Genomic DNA, 22,105 nt, shown 5'->3' with positions numbered 1-22,105 from the left:
AATTTTCATTAACTGCAGCTAATCAAGTTTCTCTAAAGTCCCAAAATGTAATTGACACTGAGTCTGGCTTCAGATAAAGAACTGAACTGAGTTTGAATAGGTTATTTTATTCCAAGAAAACCAACAAAGGAAAACTAATTGTACTCCATTACTGCTACGAAGTGAAGAACCGCCATCAGTGGGTTCCACCCCAAGAGTAATGTTAGCCTTTATGGTTTTATTTCTCAATGCTTCAGTTACTTTAGATGCATTATATCTGCATTTGAAGTTGCATATGCATTCTTATGTCACTGAAAGAAAACGTAACGTGACAACAGGCAAAACGTCTGGAGGTAACCGTCCCACCCACGTAAACTGGATGAGGACAGAAACCAGTGACAACATGGATCTTACAACACGTTACATTGACGACTTCGTTGTGCTTCTTCACCCAGACTGTGTGTGTCAGGGAGTCCCTGGAACACTGTTCTAGAATTTCTTCCTGGTGGTTCTACACATTGAACAGCAGCAAGAGCCTTAAGAGACGCCTGTCACCTGTGATGAAGCCCACCTGATAAACTCGTGGCGTGTCTGAAATTTAAAGCCAAGCAAGAGTCTTGAAGTGTGGGTCACAGACATGAAGTTTTGTGTCTTTCTCTGTGTCTTAGCTGTAACGTGTGTCACAATTTGCATTTATTTTGTTTCTGGTTTTGTCGCGGTGGTTCGTCCTTTCATTTGATCGTTAGCTCCGTGAGAGCATGTGGCTGTCACTCCCTGTCACGGCCCATGGTGTCACCTGGTAGCTGACGCAGACTGGGTTCCCATGAGTACCTTTTGAAAGAGTAGTAAAGAGGATCAGATGTTTGCCAGATGTGTTTCTCATGGGTCAGTTGTGAGGCCAGCCCAGGAGACTTTCAGCACCTCTGGTAGATACCAAGAAAGAGAAGGTATGGGACTACAAAGGAATGGAGTTTATTCTTCGGTGAGGCTGCACAGCCGTGTGGTCATTTCTCTGTGCTGTTCCCAGACTTCCTCCCGAGCCATGGTGACTGTCTCTACCATTGTTGTACGTGACCCAGACATACCTGGAGCCGTGGATGCTGCAGGAGTCGCTCCAGTGTGGAGACGAACAATAAAATGAGAAGTAATGACTAGATTACAACCAGACCACGGCCAAACGGTTTGTTTTATGAGCAAATTGCATCATTATGCTAAGAAAATGAATTGTTTATCATTCTAATCCCCTCCCTCGGAATTAGATTTTAACTGCTGTTGTTTAATAAAATACTAATTATTGACTGGTGGTTTCCAATTAAACTCCATGACATGACACCAGGCCTGCAGAGCGCCGTCCCACTAGCCCTGCGTGTGGCTTCCAAACTGTCTGCAGCGAAGAAATCCCAGTTGGCACTCTCTGATCAGAGTTCGCACTGGAGTTGAAATCTATTTTTCATCATGTCTTGGTCACTCTCCATCGTATCATATTAGTGTCAAAGTTGGGATGACATGTTCTTCCTACTACAGTAAAATAGCTGGAATGATGCACAGACCCAAAGCAACAGCAAACCAAGACGCATTCCCCGTACGCTTGGAAGGCATATAGAAAGCGTGTCAGGAGCTGGACAGACACGAATTCGAGAACATTTTTCATAAGGTGGAAATTGGATCAAAGTGTTAATGTTTGTGCTATTTCTAGGCTAATGTATTATGCACATTAATCTTGAAATACATTAAAAAATTCTTTTAGGGGGGAATTACGAAGAAAAGATGCACCAGAAAAAAAAATAAATCTCAGTGGTAATGACTCTTTAGTAAATTAACATTTTAGTGGGAAAAATGTCCATGTGATCACTAATACGTTGATGTCTTTACCTGGAATTTTAACAGGATTTCAGGGTAAGTGTACAGAAAAAGCACCACAGGTGAAATTCATTCATGGCCGATTCAGAAGGAAGCAGTCACAATCAACTATTTAAAACCTGGAATTTTCAGGATGTTATTCATGTTTTTATTTTTATTTTTTTCTAATTTATAGGTGAAACACAAAACTTTGTGATAATATGGAGACAAATCATGAAACTGTTTTGCATGACGGAGTCTCGACTGTTACCCCCATCACTCACCAGTTGAACCATTCATCCTTCAGGAATATATTGATTGAATTCATGACCTTCGAAGAGCTTAAAGTAAGTTGCATATTTTACATTTACAGAAAGGTAATGTCTCAGATCTGTAACAATTTTGGTAATAACAACTATCATACTAAGATACTAAGCAGAGCCTCTTGAAAAAATGAATTACATTTAACTAAAATTTTCCCGAAAAATGACATTTCACAATAAGTGAGAATGTAACTGATAATTTTTATCATAACATTTTATTTAGGGGAAAAAAAGCTTCCATCATTAAATATTCCTTTTTTGGCTGAAAATAATGTCACCACTTTTGTACCATGATTATGTAATTTGTAAGCATCAGGGGAAGGTGAGTGAGGGATACGTGAGAACTCTGCCCAATTTGCAGTTTCTCTGTAAGTTTAGATTTTTTCCAAATAAAGAGGTTTTTTTAAGGGTGCTCATCACTTGTTTAGCATTTAGAGCCAACCTATGTGAAGGAAATTCATCGTGATGAAAATCAGTTTTCTTAAGTACCGTAGAGAGAGTAGATAAATGGAGAGCATTTCAGAAAATGGCTTAACAATGCACTGAATGGTGCAAATTGTGCGTGGACGTCGACAGCTGACGTGCTTCCAGAATGATCTCAACAGAAGAATAAATGTGGACCGTTTTATCGAAACAGTAGACACAAAACCAGCCATGTGTACACAAAAGTGAAATAACTAATAAAGATGGCTAATGCTTATGGACTCTTATTGCAAGGCACATTAAATCTTCCAGAAAGGGCATGAGTTAAATATCAGATTTGACCTCTTCAGACAGTCAGATCTCTTCCACAAAGTTACAGAGCTAACAAGAGGCTGAACTGTGATTTGTCTTATAGTCCTGAACTGTGATTTCAACACAGGCTGATGAGGCTCCAGGCCGGTGCACTTGACCACAGGGCTGTGTGGTGTACCTTCAATCTCTGAGTTTGACGTTTCCTCTGTAACAGAAATGCTGGGTTTGCATCTTGCCCCCTTCTCTGGCTAAGAATGAGGAGCAGCGGGCATCCCTGAGTGGAAAAGGCCTCCAGTTTATGGTTTCAGGGCAGTTTTTCTCTTTGACAATCAGGGAATGATCCCAACCTTGAGTTCACGGTCACCATACACCAACCCAGTCAGCTAAATTGGCCAGAGGACTGTGATGTCACAGGAGTGCTGTGACAGCAACTCAACCTGTCCGAGCCATGGGGTCCCCTCCAGAAGTCAGAGACTCCATCCCGTATTGGAGGGTGCCAGGCTGAACCACATTCAGACAAGCACAGTCAGTCCCACACACTTTTAATAGCCATTCAGCAGACCATGTTTTGTGCTTCATAATTGCATTATTTGGAACTTTGTTCTATGTATTAAAAAAACCTCAATAGCCCTAATTTCCAGTCGGTGGAATTTCTAAAATAGCATGTGAAGATTTCTATAAATACAGCCTATAATTTCCATCTTAGTGTTGTGCTTCAATGCAATTCATTATTCATTAGTAAGGAATTTGAAAGAAATACCTGGTTCTCATCACTTACAGAAAACAACATATAAAAATAGAAGAAAAGAAGTGCAAAGTTTAATCTGAAGTAACTCTGTCTTGTTCTATTGCTGTTAACAACATTAGCTTTCTTCGAGGTAAACTTTCCTGAATATGCCATAACAGTGTTTAATAATAATATCTTTTTGAATCTAAAATTTTGACATTTGTTTCAAATTCATAAAATGAAAAGTAAGAGGGGCTTTCCAGTCCATAAAATGAGGGGGAAGGAAGACATTAACACGGGGACTCAGCCAAAAGGGATCTGAGCATTCCTAACCCACTGGACTAGAAAATCTTAAAAGAGCTCACTTCTGAGATAAGCAGTACCTAGTGGTGACGGGCAGCCTGGGGAAGTCATAAGAATACTAAGCCAAATGTTAATTCCCCAATATTCCCGCTATTTAAAGCTTTGATTGAAGGAGTGAAAGGGTCATTTCTGACCCTAAAGGGACTTTTTCCCTAGCAGTTTCTGCCAAAACTTGAAATAACAGTCACATGATTTCTGGTCAACATAATGAACTTGTGTGAACCTCAAAAAACGTTGCCAGTTTACTGTCTTTTGGTAATATTCCTGACAGTGATTTTTCAACAAGAAAACATTTGAAAGGCTATGGAAATACACTACACTCATCATTGTTTCATTGACTTTTATAAAAAGCAGGTTGTGTGAAGAACTGGGAGTCTGAGTTTCTTTGACTGTAGTGTATTTTCTTCAGTTTTTGTTGGATCATTTGTAAAGATCACCCCCCAGGCCCCACTCCCATCCCTCCCTTATCACCTCCCCAACCCCCATCAACCCCCCACCTCCAGAATCTCTGATTCAGTGCTAATTAGCTTGATGCCTGCGGGCAAGTCTCTTAACATCTTTGGCCTCTGGCTTGTTATCTGCAAAATGATAAGTTTGTGAGTAGATGAATTCTGATGCACAAATCAGTTTTGAAAAAAACGTGATTGTGAATTTAAATCTCCTATTTACAGAAAATAGTTATCGACATTTTAGGGTTTGTGGGAACGTAGTCCCTTACAATGTTTTGTATGTTTTGAACCTCAGCTTTATTTTTCTTTTATCTGAAATGGTTAGAAAAGAACTCTACAGATAACTTGAGAGTGGTATTAATCAGTTTACCCACATCAACAATTGCTGAAAGAAACATGAGTTTGGATATCAAGCTGAAAACTGGAAGTGCCAGGTGATACCCACCGCTTTATGTGTGTCAGCCTGCCCAGTTTTGTACCACTCGGTATGGATAAGAAGACCTTTCCTTAAAGCTCTTTATGCATGATTAGTGAAGCTTTGTCATAAGACAAGAAAAAAGAAATGGAGGAAGTACTTTATTTATAATTGAATCAAAAAAGGCTACTCATTAGCTATGCCTTCATAATATTTCATCAAACTAATCCACATACAAACCTCTTTGTCCTTTCTCCCTGTCCTGCTCCATTTTTCTAGACTCCCTTATCCTAACTGGCTGCAGAAACACAATCATGTGACTGGACATAAATTTCAAAATAAAAACCAAAGGCATTAAGAGGAGGATGGAGGTTGATGGAGAGTGTGTTGTGCTCCTTTTTATAACAGGTTCTCCTTTTCCTCCTTTACTTTTTTTTGGGGGGAGGATAATTAGGTTTATTTATTTGCTTGTTTCTTGATGGAGGTACTTGGGACTGAACCCAAGACCTTGTGCATGCTAAGCAGGCACTCTACCACTGAGCCAGAGCCTCCCCTAGTCCTTTCTTTAGGGTTAGGGCTTGGACCAGGGTTATTAAGTCATCTGATAAATGTTCCCAGGACGTTTTAGAACAGGTTTAGGTTTTCAAATTTGAAGAGTTGTGTCCAAGTCCTGATTTACATGTCCGAGGTTTCCCTGGCCCCAAACAGTTTTCACAGTCAGAGTCTTCTGAACCCGAGAATCACAGGAGACCACTAAGGCTCAGGAAGCATGCTCCGTGTTTCTTCATGTAAAATATGCTAGAAAGTTCTTGATACCCTTCAGCAGTCATGTATTTTGAGAGAGAGCAAAACCGCACTTTTAACGATGGTGATTCTTTTGGTTTTAAGTGAGAATGGAGGGCAGACTTTACCATCTATGACCAGGGACGTGGATGCTGCCAGCCTGGCAGCCTTATCTCGGTCCACTATGGTCAACTTTGGTTCTGGAAATTCTATCAGGGTGATGGCCTTCCCACTTAGAAATCTACATGCACTCTCACATTAAATCTGTGCTTTCCCTACAGAATCACTCCTGTCTTTTAAGTCTCTTGGTGGCATTGATTCTGCTGGCACTCTTTAAGTCAGTCAGGTGGATGTGCGTGGAATCATCTGGAGGGTCTGCCTTCCCTCCGCAGTTCATAGCACTGCTCATCAAGGCCTGACACCTGTCCTCAGGATGCTGTCATTTCATCTCCAGATTTCTTTTCCAGCCCACCATGTGAATCCCCAGTCGGATCAACCCCGAGATCCTGGCACATCCATTATTCATCTATGGATGAGGTATTGCTAGCAAAATTTAACATAGCAAAGCAGAGGAAAGGGTAAGGAACATGCTAGTGGGAGAGATACAGAGGAAGAGAGAAAAGATGGAGAGAGAGAGAAAAACAGAGCGATCGATTAAGAACACAGGTGAGGTGCAGATGCAGACCAGGTAGAGTCAACAGCTTGGTACGTGCAAAGCTGTAGCACTAAAGCTAATAAGATCTTTATTCTTTCAAAGAAAGCATTATTAATTAAACCTTGAAGGTGACTGAGGAAGGAAGAGATTTGAGAAGGACCCCAATGCCTTCTGGAAGAGATCGAAACTCTCTTCTCAAAGAGAGTTTTCATCTAAGAGGTCCTAGGTCCTCTCCAAGACCTAGAAGTAGAAGCAAGAAGGATAGTGAAGGACAACAGATTCCTAGGATAAAGTCCCTGTGAAAATCAGATGTTCGGGGCAAGAATGGGGTGGTGACAGAGGCCATGTTTCTGGGTTGGTGGCCCAGTTGACTCTGGCCTGGACTCTGACCCCTGAACTACAGATTGTAAACCACAGGAAGTAGGTGTGCTCGTGAGCCACTCAAACCACAGTGTCATAAAGAGGGAACAGTGGGAACCCCAGTCCGTTGGGCACAGAGGGACAGTACAGGCAGATGAACACCGGGGAAGGGCCATCCTTCCTCCTCTCCTGAGGACGTGCAGCCAGGCCTTCAGCAGGAGGAAATCCCGCTCACAGCCACTCCAGGGGCTTCGCAGCCGCGCTTGGCACAGGGTCACATCAGACCTGCGAGTCCAGGCAGCTGGGACAGGAGTGGCCTCAGAGAGAGTTAGCCCACGCGGTGAAGAGAGGTTTCTTTCCGCCTTTGCGGGTTGATTGATCTTTGTAATCGTGTGAGACACAGGAGGCAGAGCCGACAGCTGAGGACAGAGGGTGTTTGAGGTTAGGAAGTTTTTGGATTGTCTGTCCATCAAGAGTAGGAGGCCATAGAAAACTCCAACTGTATATTTTAGGACCTGCGTGAGCCAGTTTTCGCACCTGAGCTGTTAAAAGGAGTCATTTTACTTACAAAAACGATGCTGAAGCCCCTCTGGGAGAACCGTCTCCAGAAACAGTTGGCACTTTGCAAAGCCCCTAACTTTTCAAAGCTGTCAGAGAGAAAACGTTCAGTTCTGAGCACCTGAGTCCCTTCTCACCTATGAAAACTCCAACAACAGATGGCCTGAAAGTTTGTGTCTGAAGGGACTTTAACCCTTGCTCGGAGTTATTTTGTTAAGTCATTACCAGACAATAAACCAGACTTCCTCTTTGTTTACATCTGCCTGATCAGGAAGAGTTAGATGTTTTCACTGTCTTTGCAAAAAAGCCAAAGAAACAAGATATTCCCAGCAGTTTATTTGAACAAATGGCTTCGGTTTAGCGTAACGATTTCTTAAATTCCATTTTTAAGTCCTTGGTGAGGAGAGCAAGTCAGCCCCATTCAGACTTTTCCCGAGCTGCGTGGGGCCCGTGGCCATTGTTTAGCCAGTTTCAGAGGCTCTTGTCATCGGCCTGCAGGGATGGCAGGTTGGGAAGAGAGATGAACTTGGCTGGCAAAGCTGGCAGCCTGAAAATGTGTCTCCTTCTTATGCTTTAAAAAATCTGTGTAAAAATGTTTTGCTCATAGTGCTCACCTATCCATTTATAATAAAGATTTGTACATTTTAAATTCTGTCTTTTAAAAAAAATTATAACTAAGTTATTCTATAAGTTAATCAATTATGAAATTGAAGCCGACACAGTAATATAGGAGGAACAGAAAGTCAAGTTTTGTAAGTTAGGACAGGAGTGAACTAGAGCTAAACGAAAAATATGATTTCTGGAAGAAATGGCATGAAAAACAAGAATATAATGCACTTCTAGGAAGAGCATTTTTTTTCCATGATTGAGACTCCTGTTGGCAGCTCTTTATTGATGTGAACACTGACCATACCTATTATATTATTGTGAAATTAAAGTCATCTCTTTTGTATAAATACAGTAAAAAATTGGACCTCAATTTTGATGTGTCACAAGATGTGTGACAAAATGCACTCACAATAACCAGTAAAGAGCTGCAAACCCCAAAGGGCATGAGCTGTGTGAGCTGGCACCAACTCTGGGATTTGGAAATTATTTTGTAATTATTTCTTTTTGGTCTCTGGAGTGTATGTTTCATGTATTTCTTCCTTTTTACCCAGAGTGTAGTTTTGCATGCGTGGTGACCACAAGAGAAGAAGGGCACTGTGGGAAGAGTGCTTGTGTGGTTGCCATTGTAATTTGATCAGTATCAGTAAACAGTATGTCTGAAAGCTATTCATACAAAAATAAACAGCTCTTTAGTAGCTGTTCTTCCAGTGCTCCAAGAAGGGAACAATTTACCCACAGGGGAGCAAGTGTATTGAGTACAAAAACAATGCATAGACGAATAACAAATTTTCTCCCAAGACACTGTCTTTTTGGGATCTGCCCCACCACCATCATATTAAAGCATCCAAAAAATTGACAGTGAAATAGTGATCACCAGTGATTTCAATAAAAATTTTTAAAACTTGGGCTCATCATGTGGAAAAATCAGGTGAAAATTAAGGGATTATCCTTGGGTTTAAGTTGGCAGAATAATCCAGGATGTAATGTTATCAGTCATCGACAAGCGGTCCTGGGTGCTTCCTCTGTGCCCGTCACCTCAGTCTTGTTTGTCCCTGGATTCACATGTCTCGTTCTCAGTCCTTGATACTAGAAACTGGGGAGTCACACTTGGATCTCACTTTTTTCTCTTTCTTTTTTTTTTTCTCTCTGCCTCATTTCATCATAATTTCACCTCCCATCCCTTTCTGACTTGTGTTTCTTCTTCTCTGTGTCTCGCGGTGCTGGTCCAGCTCCTGTCATCACTCACCTGAACTGCTTCACTGTCTCTTTATGTCTCCTCCTAACTAGAATCTTGTTGCCCTCAAATTCATCACCCAAACAGGCACTAGATGACAAAATGCAGGTGCCACAATGTCAGAGTACCCTTGTTTAAGACGCCAGAATGACACGTGGCGTATAAAACCTCTGTGATCCAGCCCGTGCTTTTGCGTCTCTACTCTACGTCTCATAGATTAACCAGTTTGAAAATATTTAGCATGGTGCCATCCATTATGGTAGCTCCATAATTTAGCATGGTGCCTTCAAAACATCAGAGGAGGCTAATAAATATTACACGTCCTAAATAATTCTTGAAGAGATTGGCCTCACTCCATGCCCACTGACACCACGCAGCCAGACTCAGACTTGTCTGGATGCTCTAGCAGCTTCCTCACTCTCCTTCCAATGCCCAACTCTTCCTCCTCTCCTTTGCTGAAAGCTACTTATCGCTCAGGTCTCAGTTTAAACATCCATCTCTTGATGCGGCAGTCCCTGACCCCCTTGACTGGGTTGAATTATTTTCCCCTGCATGATCATAGCCTTGTTCCACTGCCCTCATCACAATGGTAATTACTTGTTTAATGTCTGTGACTTCCTCGGAGAAGCTCTCCCCAGTCCCTTTGACAAGGGGAAGTATCGGCATTAAACGTTCTCACAGGTCACGGTGCCTCCCTAAGCATGCATCGCAGGTCAATAAGTATTTGTTGAGTTGAATTGAAAATACATCTCTAGTCTTCAAGGAATGCTGAGGTCTGGCTCTCGCAGGTCCCATATACTCCTAGCTAACTCTTTTAAGTCTCAGCTCACATGTCAGCAGCTCAGGGAGCCTTTACTAATCAAACGTTGCCCCCTCCCCAGCTAGATTAGACCCCTGTTCTCAGTGCTCACCTGGCACCTCGTGCACGGCTCCATCGTGGCACTTACTAGAATGTATTACAGCGAGTTCTTTATGGGTCTGTCTTATTAGACAGTGATTTCTTTGAGATTAGGTTTGATGCCTTCTTTCGTTTTTTGGGGGGGAGGGGTGGTAATTAGGTTTATTTTTTTATTTAGCTGGAGGTACTGGGGATCGAACCTTTGACCTTGTGCATGCTAAGCATGCACTCTACCACAGAGCCATACCCTCCCCAGGTTTGATGCCTTCTTCATGTTTTCTGTTCCAAAGGTACAGGGACCAACTTACATAGACACTCAATGACTATTTATTGAATGAATGGATGGATGCATACATGTCAGCTAGGAATGAGATGACCTCTTGCTGCTAAGTAATGTACCCTCTCGAAGGGGAATGAGGGACATCTCAGTGGCAAACCTGCATGGACTGAAGACCCAGGGCCCTTTGGGCCCCCCTCACATACCTCCCCGCCCAGACCTCAACATTGTATGGACACAACCCTGAACTGGCTGAAATGTTTTTTAAGGAAACTATAAAATCAGTACTCAAAAGAGAATTTAAACTGAGTTATGAAAAGTAAAGTTACATTTATTCTAATCCTAAATGTGTAGGCTGAAAATTCTATCCATTAGATAAATACAGAGGTGTATAAATATATAGTCTACCTGTGACAGGTAGACTAATGGTCCCCCAAAGATGACGGTGTCACAATCCCCAGTGAATATGTTACTTTCTGTCACAGAAGGGGTTCTGCGGACGTGGTTAAGGCAGCGATCTCGGGATGGGGAGTTTATGCTGGATTATCTGGGCGGACCCCATGGAATCACAAGGGTCCTAATGTAAGGGAGGCAAGAAAGTCAGAGTCAGAGACGCAGAGATGCTGCACAGCTGGCATTGAGGATGGAGGAAGGGCCAGGAGCCAGGGCAGGCAGGAGGCCCCCCTCAGCTCGAAAATCCAAGGAGATCAATTCTCCCTCAGAGCCTCCGGAAAGAACACAGCCTTGCTAACACCTTGACTTTAGCCCAGTGAGGCTTCTGACCTGGAGAACTATGAATCTGTGTTGTTTTAAGCAGGTAAATTTTTGATAATGTGTTCCTGCAGCCATAAAAAAGTGCACATACATTACATGTATGTAATACAGATTTGTATCTGTATTGTATCTGCTAGCACTCCAGTCCTGTCGCTGTTCCCTTGGGTTATAGATACAGAGGTGGTCATCTGTATATAATTCAAGAGAATCTGCTTTTATATAATGTATATAGATTCAAAAAATAATTGTCCGGGAGAGGAGGAGGAGTGTGGGAGTGTTTACATATACCACTTTATCTGTGACTATACTTCCCTCATGTCTACATTGTCAGTGTGGAGCTGGAGAGGATTCAAACGTCTTTTCTGAAAAAAAAAATTATTAATAAAGTTTTCAAAAATAAATTTTCTGGACCTAGTAGAATCATACGAGATTTTTAGCAACTTGGAATATTTTAATATTTAATATGAAACATACCCCAAGTCCCGTACACTGCCCCCGTGTCAGAATACTGGCTAATGAATGCAATGAATCTCCTTTTCATCTAAGGTACTTTATTTTTAAATAGTCAAAATATTTGTGATTATGTCTTTTCTATGACTTCAAAGTAGATTTCTTTGACCTTCTTTACTCATATTAAGGTAACATTGTTTTAAAAACAAAAATAATTACATTGGTAAATTTCCCTATTATAGCTGAACTATCATGATTGCTTTTATTGTAAAAAATAAAACCACCTTCCTCCCTGACAGCCAATCACATTCTTTCACAAAAAGATTTCCTCAAATTCTGCATAATTACATGGTACAGATTAAAGACAGCAAAGATAAGTCCCTCGGCATATTTACATAGTGATTAGTTGGCATGCTCAAATGACAAATGGAATACGCTTCAAATCACAACCAGACTGCATTACTTAATCATGGGTTGGGGGTATTGTTCTTTTTACTGGCATAATTGATTCCTTATTGTGTAACAAGAATTGTGCAGACAATTTATGTGAACCATTTATCATAACTTGCATCACATGTCATTTTTTCATATGCCCTTTCAGGAGGGTATGTGGTGAAGCCCACAGAAGACAAATATGAGAAGTGTGTTTTTTTTCATAGTTTTCTCAAAAAAGAAGTTAGTACTTGAAATATTAGTCTTTTAAAATATGTTGGGATTTTAGGTCAGAAAGTCTGAGGTTAATTTTATTTTTCCCCAAGGATTTATGATAAAAGAGAGAGAACTATCTCGATAATTTTCTTTTTGGTTTTATAACAATTGGATTTATAGCCTGAAATTATATTAAGGAAGAAACAGCCTTAAGGATTTAACCGAGAGAAATGAATGAAAGAACTGAAATTCAACTTAATTGATTTAATACGAGTGAGTCTAATCTTCCTTCTAGTATAGACCTCTTAAGGATAGGACCACATAGATAATTCCCAGATGCCATACAATATTCGTTTGTAATGACTATATTCAGTAGGATTATTAAGATTTAAGATATTCCCATGATATTCCAAACAAGTTACTAAAAACATAACATTCCAGGTGAAGAATATACCAGCAATCCCAAAAAGTGTTATATCCTATTAAATATTTTGATTAAATATTAATAGATGATAAGAAAAATGTACTCTGTGTCAAATATGTCTGAGAAATTCTTGATCTAAAATAGTGATGAGATATTTTCTTTACTACAGGACTTATCAGAGCCTTAAAATGAGTGCAGCAAATTTCCAAAAACAAAAAAGAGAGAGAGAAGAGATAATAACATGCAGCGCTTCGTCAGCTAGGAAGTCATCCTGGTTCTCTTCACTTCACAACCCTGACCTGCGTCAGGTAAGGGGCTTTAAGCTGAAACGACGGGAGTTTTATTCTTGCTTCCGACCAGGGGTTCTAGGTGCGGAGAAGATGCGTTGACTTGAATTGTGGATCTAAACTGAAACTAACTTTAGTGAGTTAGGGCCCTACCCGGCAGCATTCATTCACCCCTGTGTGGCATTAACCCCTGATTTTCAGAGGAATCTTCCTGTTTCAATCAGCCCTTAGTCAGCACATCAGTGAGGGCAGATTCCCACCCTTGCGTCATGGGGGTGGCCAGACACGGGACACCTGACACTGGTCAGAGGCAGTCGACCACTGTCTCTCAGTCCCGTCTACTCACAACCAGGGAGGAAGACACTGCAGGCCACACAGGGCCACAAGGAGACTGCCCCGGAGCAGAGTGAACAGTCCGGGGCGGTGCAGGGCAGGCAGTGCCAAGGGGCTTGGTGTCTCCAGAAGGTGGCGCCCCCCACCCCCCGATTCCTGCAGAAGGGTATGATTCGCTTGTCTGAATAACTCCGCAGGCTGGTAGGGAGCTGAAATCCATGACTCGGGGCTAAGCGGGCACTGTACCCGGTCCTCTGGAGAAGGAAGGTGGTTTGCCGGGGTGACCTTATCTGCAGAGCAGAATCGGGGCGGGACCTTGTGGTCCAGCTGTGCAAGGCCCACCCGGTTTCAGATGTCAAGGCAGCACCTCATCTTGGGTGTAATTCAGACCCTGCACCGCACTCCCTTTCATCCGCACACACAGCAGGTGGTTTAGGGAAGGCTTATCCAACCCCTGGCCCCAGCCAAAGCCATGTGACCAAGGTTACATTGGTCGCAGCCCCCAGGCACAGAGATGAATTCAGGGATGAGCTCATCACCCTAGTCAGGCCAGTGAAAGTCAGGCTAAGGATCTTTTAATGGGACTTCGGGGAAGGAGATATGCTATTTTTCAGTGCAGCTACTAACAGAGAGAGTGATGGGAGCCCAGTGCTTGCAGGGACCACGATGCAGAGCCTGAGAATGAAGCCAGAACAAAGCAGGACCCAGAATCGGGACAGAACCAGCCACTGACCTCACCGGGTCTGTATCCAGTCAGGCCCCGCGCCTCCCTACCGCTGGCCTTTCTGGGCATGCGAAACACACCTTTTCCATTTTTGATTAAGCTGATTTGAGTTGAATTTTGTCACTTACAATGTTAATAGTTCTAACTGATGGATAAACTAATTCAAGTGAATGCCCGTAGAGCCATCCTGAGTGGTTTCAGTAAGAAGTACTTCACGATGTTACGTCTGGCAATATGTTTGAACTCGGCAATGCCCTCATTCATAACCTAAACTAAACCACAGCTTCCCTTTCGAAGTCACCTCATTGAATAGCTCTTCCTGCAATGTTACTGTTGCGCAAGACTGATCAGCATCTCCACTATGACGCAGTAGACAATCTTCAATGACCGTGTGCACAAAAATAAGAGCACGATGAGAAAGAAATGAAGGATAATTATTAACGAGTCGACGTTAGAAGGAAATTGATTTGATCCATTCAGAGTCAATCGGGAGATCTCCATCTATTTATAATTTGAACAAATATTACGAAAACCTTTTAAAGACCCCCGCATCTCAATAATATGAAATTAGAAATTAATTTTTAAGCTCTAAGCAAGCTGTGGTCAGTTTTCGTCAAAAAGAAGGATACGTTGTAAAAGTGAAGGGCGAATCAATGTGATGGCTATTGCTGGGCGAATAACTGGAACCTAAGTGAATCCCGTGTCAGAGCTTGTGTCTGCAACTTTTACTGTTTTCTCAAAGAAAACATTCGGGGAAATATCAACTCACTCTTTGATATTTTCATCCAGGTAGATTCTGCAACTCACAGCCCCTCAGCAGTGACTTGAAGCAGCAGAGCTGCTCTTAACATTTACACTTGCTTGATGAGAAAATGTTGAAATACTCACAAGTACACTTATTAAGTAAAAGAAATGGCGGTGCACACTGGCTGTCTCCAAATGTTGACAAACGACACACAGTTGAAGGAGGCAAACACTTTCAAAATGCTAAGTCGGGTATGAACAAAAAGGAAGCTCTGTAAGAAAAAAAAATGAAACCAGGTGCCTAGTATGTCTTCATACAGCCTCCTGATCTACACTTGTTTATCTATCGTAAGTGTATTTGATAAATACAAGAGGAAAATATGCTATCAGAAAGCAATTGAAATTGATTTGAATTTAGAGACTCACATTATCCATCACAGGGAGGCGGTGATAAGATGCCCCAGGGCACGAATTAGTCATTCCTGACCATTTGCCTCTGGTGACTCCAGGCGCAGAGGCAGTCACGTATGTAATGTATTTATCTGCTAATTTAGTCATTTACTTGATGGATACGAGGGAATTTCAGAGGAAGGTTATAATGATCCTGGCATATACTTTCCCAGCGTATCAGAAGACTTGCAATAAACGCAGCATATAAAACTTTTTAAATACATTGGAAGTACCGGAAGACGAATTCACTAATAGCACAATAAAAGCGTATCAAACAGGAGAGGAGTGTGATTTCTTTAAAGTGCTAAGTATAGGTGCAAGCAATATACTGAAGGTCATCTGAAAAGTCACAGTAGAAAGGAGATGTCTTCGAAATATTTGAAATGCACTTGGGTGGACCTGTACCTTCGTTTCTCTCACTTCATGCGTTTGAGCTCCAGGTGGTGGAGGCAGAACCGGCTGGGGGTGAAGACTTGGGATTTGGAAGGAATTTCTTCTCCCCTTTAAAGTCCATTTACAATCAACCCACTTTTGAACCATTTATCCCCCCTCTTCAGAATGGGAATTTCATAAAACATAGGAGGCCTTTTTTTCCTTCTTCTTTGAACAAAATTGTGGCTCGGTGGTATCCAGTAGGCAAGTTTTAGAAAAATCCTCTGGCTTCATGAACTTTAAACAAGTATTTATAAGACAATATGTAAAGTGAAACTATCCCTGCTGCGTGTAGGTTAACTGGATTGTTTCAAGGACAGACCTGACGGGAAGGTACTGTTTACTGCTTAGAGCGCTGTATGTTTTTATTAAAACACATAGACAATATAAAAGAGTCAGCATCTTAGTAGTAACACTGCATTCCTTCGGTTGCTCTGAAAACAACTTATATTTTGTTATGGATAAGATTTACATGCTTAATTCTCTTGGATTAAGTATTATATTTTTCACAAGTAAGGCTGTTGTCAACATGGAATCAGAGCCAAGAGTTTCCCTGTACTTAAATGTAGAACAGTATTACTATGGTACAGATGAATGGCTTCCACCGGCTTAATAATGTTTAAGCTGCAAATAAATGCACATGCTGTGTCTATGGTTTGCAAATGCGAAGCAGGGGCTCCCTCTGCATAACCGTCTGGGCACTGCTTTTGTCTTTTAGTTTTTCATAATACAGATAATAAAACCAAATTTGCTTCAAAATCAGAAGTTGATCATTGGAACGTGACGCTGATTACATGTAATACTGTATTTCCTAACTATTCATTAAATTTGAAATGATGGTAGTCACAGTCATACATGTGTTTTTGAGAAAATAATCTACTGTTAGGCAACAATGAAAAAAAGATATGTGAATATCTTAAATATTGTAATTGCAAATGAAAAAAATACAGACAAGTTATTAGGCTGAAGATGAATTGGAAATATCACTGGCTACTCTATCTTCATGTTGCACAGGGGGCCATCAAAGAGAGAAAATGCAAAACGATTTGAAAGGTGTTCTAACAATAAGAAAGGAACATTAGTTATGTCCTATACCTAATGTCGCCAACAAATGGATGACTTCTGTGGATGAATTACCCAGTGGTGTAGCTCTCCACATGCTCGCCCTCAACTCCAAAGGCAGAAGTTTTGTTTTCTCTGCTACAGCCCATCCCTGGATCCTACCAAGTTGGCAACATCCAATCCTGCTTACATTTTTCGTCTGCCTCCCTGCCCTGAGTTTCAAACTCAAAGCTGTGACGTCATCTCTCACCTTAGTGTCCAGCTTGCTGACCTGAACCACACCCTTTAGACTTGCAAGACTTACAATCACAAGAGTCAACATTCCTACATCAATCTCTCTCTCTCAGTCTCTCTCTCTGTCTTTCTGTCTTCTCAGGCTACCATAACAAAATACCGTAGGCTGTGACTTAAACAACAGAAATTTATTTCCCACAGTTCTGGAGGCTGGAAGTCCAAGATCAAGGTCCTAGCAGGGTTCAATTCCTGATAAGACACTCTTCCTTGCTCACAGATGGCGCCTACTTGCTGTGTCCTCTGATGATGGAGGGGAAGAGAGAGCCATCTCTCTCGAGTCTCATCTTAGAAGAACACTAACCCCATCATGCAGGCCCCACCCTCATGACTTTATTTGAACTAAATTACCCCCCAAAAGTCCCATCTCCAAATACCACTGTATTGGGGGTTAGGGCTTCAACATATGAATTTGGGGTGGGGGCTGGGGGAGCCACAACTCAGTCTGTAATGTTCTTTCTCTTCTCTATGTATCTATGTATCCATCCATCTATCCACCATCCATCTATCTATCTAGCTAGCTAGCTATCTACAGATACATAGCTTGTTATTCTCCAGAGAACGCTCACTAATACATTTTAGCATTCCTGGAAAATCTAAATTCCAAAATGGCTCTCTCTGACCAAATCCTACTCCAGATCACCGACTGTGTCACTGTCACTTCAGCTGTTCTCCACCTGCAGTAAGCCTTCCAGCCCCGGGGCCACTTTATTCTTGCAAAACCGTCAGCTTCCTTCTGGCTTCAGTTTCCATCCGCAGCTGAGCACTCAACGCTGCCACTGTAATTTCCTCAGAAGTTATTCCATCATTTCACCTCATCCTTCAAATCACTAAGGTTATCCATAGCTTTTATTTTACCCAGACAATCAGTACTCTTCTGTTCTGTAAGATCTTTGTGCCTTTTGACGCTGTGGATTCTCCTGATTACGCTGTGTCCCTCGACATGATTGCTGCCAACGTAAAGAGTGTGTAAGCATCACTTCCACCACAGGGTGCATCCTGCCTGGAGGTCATGGACCTTCATTTAGCTTGGCGCTCCAGTGCCTAGCACTGTTTCTGGGGAGTAGTATATACTTAATAAAATCTCACTGAACCAATGAACCCTCTCATGAAGAAACATTATACCCTGGTTGATGATGACACAAATGATAGAGAGAAATGTGTTATTATCATTAAATTAGAAATGTTGAGGACAAGGTATGCAGTTAACGATAATACTGCTTCCTTTTTATTTTTGATCAGTGGCAGCAAAGAGTTCCCTTAGCCCCTGAGAATAATGATGTAGAAATGCCTTGCACTTCATTCCATCCTACAAGCTAAGCAAAAGGTACATGAACTTACTGTGGAACAAATCTTGTAGGAAAAGTACCATCTCATAGTCTTTAAAATATATTCTCAACAAACATGGTGTCTAAAGAGACAGCCTGGTTCAGAGCGACGCACACCTGACAGGGAACAGCAGACCTCACTGTGGCTCTGGTTCTGTCTAATTTGCTGTGTTTTCAAAGAGAAGGTAGTTAACGTCCTTAAAATTCAATGTCATTCCTGGAGAAGGGATTGAATTTGATTATTCCTAAGGTCTCTTTGAGCTCGAAATTTCTATTCTAGTCTAGTGAGACTTAAATTTTTAAAGGCCTTACTTCTTACTCACTTTTTAAAAAATATAAAAATTGCCATTCAGCACTTTCCTTTGCCAAAAAAAAAGTTTCTTTGTCAGCATTTCAGGGTATTTAAACATAATCCTTTATGCACTCTAACACACACAAAAATGCTAAATGCCTGGGGTTTTTTTCACTTCAACTGGATGTTACAATATTTTATGACAGATTATCATATCAAACTAAAACAATGTAAATGCAGGTATGTAATATGTACTAACACCTTGTACTTATAGAGCACTTTAAACTTATGTTGAGAATGATGTCCATTTGCCTTACTATTTTGGTATTCTCAAATGAGGACTCAACTACTGCCACTGTTAACATAATTCAGCACTTCCTATCGGATTTATAGAAGAGCATACCATGAAAAAAAGTTCTCAATACAAAAAAAAGAATATTCCTAATCCTTAATCACTAGACAGTATTATGGGCAATACTTAATGTAGTCATGTTATACAAGAATGATGAAATTGACTCTTTAAAAGTCAGGAACCAGGACAGAGTATGAAATGTCACACAAACTAATTAAATGTGATAATCTTGGTTTAACTCTCTTAGTCTGTCTTCCTGTCTGTGAAATCAAGGGCTTACATTGGATGATTTGAGATGAAGTATTTTGGGACTCCTAAGGAAAGGAGGGTAAGAAATGAGTGATGGTGGGGTTTAAGGTAGCCCCTGAAACACACCCGATTGTCGTAGGAAAGAGACAGAACTCCCAGGCAGAAAGTACAATGCAGATACGTCCTGACTCATCTCTTATTTAAATGATAGAGACAAAACAAATGTTAAAAGTCAACCTACATAATCTGATGTTTTAGCGACTAGTCAAATGGGGCTGTTAAAAATTTCATTTTAAATTAATTTAAATTAAATTAGAAATTCATTTCCTCAGTCACACTAAACACATTTCAGGCACTCAGCAGCCATGAGTGGCTACCACATCGGACAGTTCAGATACAGAACATTTCTATCATAACAGAAGGTCCTATTGGTCAGCAATGCATCTGCATAATAATAGCAGAATGAGGACAGGGAAATCCAGTGTCTATCTGAGTATAATATGGTCTGTATCTTGCTTAAGAAAGTTAGAAAAAACTTTAGACTTTATTTTTTAAAATATAATTAAGTACATTTGTGGGAAAAAAAATAATAAGATCTATATTCCTCTCCATGCATGCAGAGAAAAAGAAGGGTGTGTAGAAAATTATCTGTCAACCCCGAAAGAAGTCACAGAAGGAGAAAAATTATGGGGAAAAGGTAGATTTGTTAAGATTGGGTTCTGCCACAAGAAACACACACACACACACACACAACACAACACATATTGATTTAAATAAGGAAGATGTTTATTTTATGCTCACATGAATCACATGAATGTCCAAAGATAAGAAGTCCAGAGCTTGGTTCAGTGCTATCCTGAGAGATGATTCAGTTCACCATTCAGCCATCCCTAGTATGTGGTCCTTATCCTTATGGTCTAAGGACAAGTTCATATAGCAGGTACAAAAATGCTGGAAAGGGCAAAGAAAAAGAAGCAAGAGATCTCTAATAAAGACTCTGGAAGGCTGGTATACACACTGTCCAAAATATAGTCACTTACTCATACTTAACTCCAGGGTGGCTGGGACGTGTGATATTTATTGTAGTCAGCCATGTGCCCAGCTAAGAGGTCTGTTCACTCAGAAGGAAGGGAGAATGGTTATTGAGAAACACTGCCAAAGATAAAAACACAAAAGAAAATATTTTTAAAAGCTATATCAATAATTATAATAAATACGAATGGATTAAACTTTTATATGAAAAGGTAAAAACTGTGACTACTATCTAACCTGTCTATAAACTTCTTGCAAAGTCTATATATGAAACAAAAACATGCAGAAAGGAAGAAAATAAAAGAATGGGAAAGGTATATTGTACTAATAATAATTAAAATAAGGATATTCTAGTAATATTAAATTTAGAAAAAATAATATTAAAGGCAAAGGCATTTATAGGGATAAAAACAACAGAGAGTCTTCCATGAACAGAAACATTATAAGCTTGTATGCACCTAACCACACATCTTCAAAATTCATAAAGCAAAATCAGAAAGAATTAGCAGAAAGTGATAATTCCACATAGTGGGAAATTTTAAAACAACTATAACAGAAGCTGATTAAACCAAATAATCAAAGACTTAGTGTTCAGTGGTGTCTTTCCTAGTGCATATGTAGATATCCTGTATACAAACAACATAAAGTATGTACTTTTTGGTTACATTTTTATCTTCAAATAATTTTAAACTTACAGAAATGTGTCAGAAATAGCACAAATAATCCAAAGAGTTTCATACACCCCTTACCTGGCTTGCTTTTATGTTAATATCTTGGATGAACATAATTATAACGAGTAAGAAATTAGTACAACACAGTTAAAGACTTAATTCGGTCTTCTGCAATCTGTGAGTTTCTCAGTCTTTTCCTTGTCTTTTGTGAACCTCACACTTTTGGAGAGCACTGGTCAGTTACTTTGTGTGTCACAGTCCGGGTTTGTCTGATATTTCCTCGTAATCAGGTAGAGTTTGTGCATCCTGGGCAGGAATACCGTGGTTCCGCTGTGCCTTTATCAGTGCTTCCTGTCAGGGAGAACCCATAGACCTTATTATTGGGCATGTCACTTGCCGAAGCTGGTGTCTGCCACATTGTTTCACCAAAAAGTTATGATTTTTCCCCTTTTAAGAAAATATCTTAAGGGAAACATTTTGAGACCAGGCAAAATGTCCCTGTTTCTCTCCTCATTTTTGCCTAGTACTTTGTGCACTGGCCAACTTGAAATAACTGATTACTGTGGTGATCCACTATTTCTCTCTCTTTTATGTGTATTAATTGGAATTTTTCTGTCAGAGAGCCATTCCTTCTGCCTACCTACTTATTTATTTGTTCATGTTAGTATGGATTCATGGATTTTTTTTTCTCTAGGTTAAAATCCAATACTATCATTATTTATTTTTTATCTCAAATTGCTCCACATTTGGTCACTGGGACCCCCTCAGGTTGGCTCTTTTGCCCTTTCAACCTGCCCCGTTCCCTTTTGAGACCTTCCTAACTTTCTGACACCAGATAATGCTCCAGGCTCATCTCTGTTTTCCTTGCTTCTGCCTTAGTACGTACCACTTCTCCCAGGAACCTTAAGAATGGTTTAAAGTCTGTTGTCAGAATTATCTTTTAAATTTCATGCTGCCGGAATTGTTATTTCTCCATAATTTTAGCTGCAGGGCTGTTTGTGCAGCCTCTGCACAGAACATCTGCACCGTTAAATGGACATTCATTTTCAATTAGAGTTGTTGAAGGAGAAGAACGCCTTGAAGGAAGTTAAGTATCTAAAAATTAGAGTTCTTAGTCCTCTTCATTTAAATTTTCAAATACTGTATGCTGAACAGTTGCACAAAGATCAGAATTATCATGGAATCTCTAGCATTCTGCTTTGCATTACTTAAATTGTATAAACATTTGTTTGTGCAAAAAGTATTGAATATTCTTTCTTAAGTAGCTGACATACTCTCTGTTAATATTCTAATTTCATTCTCAAATTCTAATTTAACCCTCAAATTTATTGTCCCACGTATTTAACCATTTGAAAGTT

General features: G+C 40.5%; 1 long non-coding RNA gene across 2 annotated transcripts in view; it reads left to right on the top strand.

Annotated features, from left to right (window-relative positions):
- The window catches only part of LOC116285682 (uncharacterized), a 198,966-nt gene that overhangs the window by 163,034 nt on the left and 13,827 nt on the right, over positions 1-22,105 (top strand). For both annotated transcript variants that reach the window (XR_012064555.1, XR_004195354.2), the window contains exons 3-4: positions 2,015-2,165; positions 12,670-12,808. This is a non-coding gene — a long non-coding RNA (uncharacterized lncRNA). The remainder of the gene's footprint in view (positions 1-2,014; positions 2,166-12,669; positions 12,809-22,105) is intronic.

This window comes from Vicugna pacos, chromosome 26, assembly GCF_048564905.1.
Source record: "Vicugna pacos chromosome 26, VicPac4, whole genome shotgun sequence".
Classification (NCBI taxonomy): Eukaryota; Metazoa; Chordata; class Mammalia; order Artiodactyla; family Camelidae; genus Vicugna; species Vicugna pacos.
This window is presented reverse-complemented; position numbering and strand designations above follow the sequence as displayed.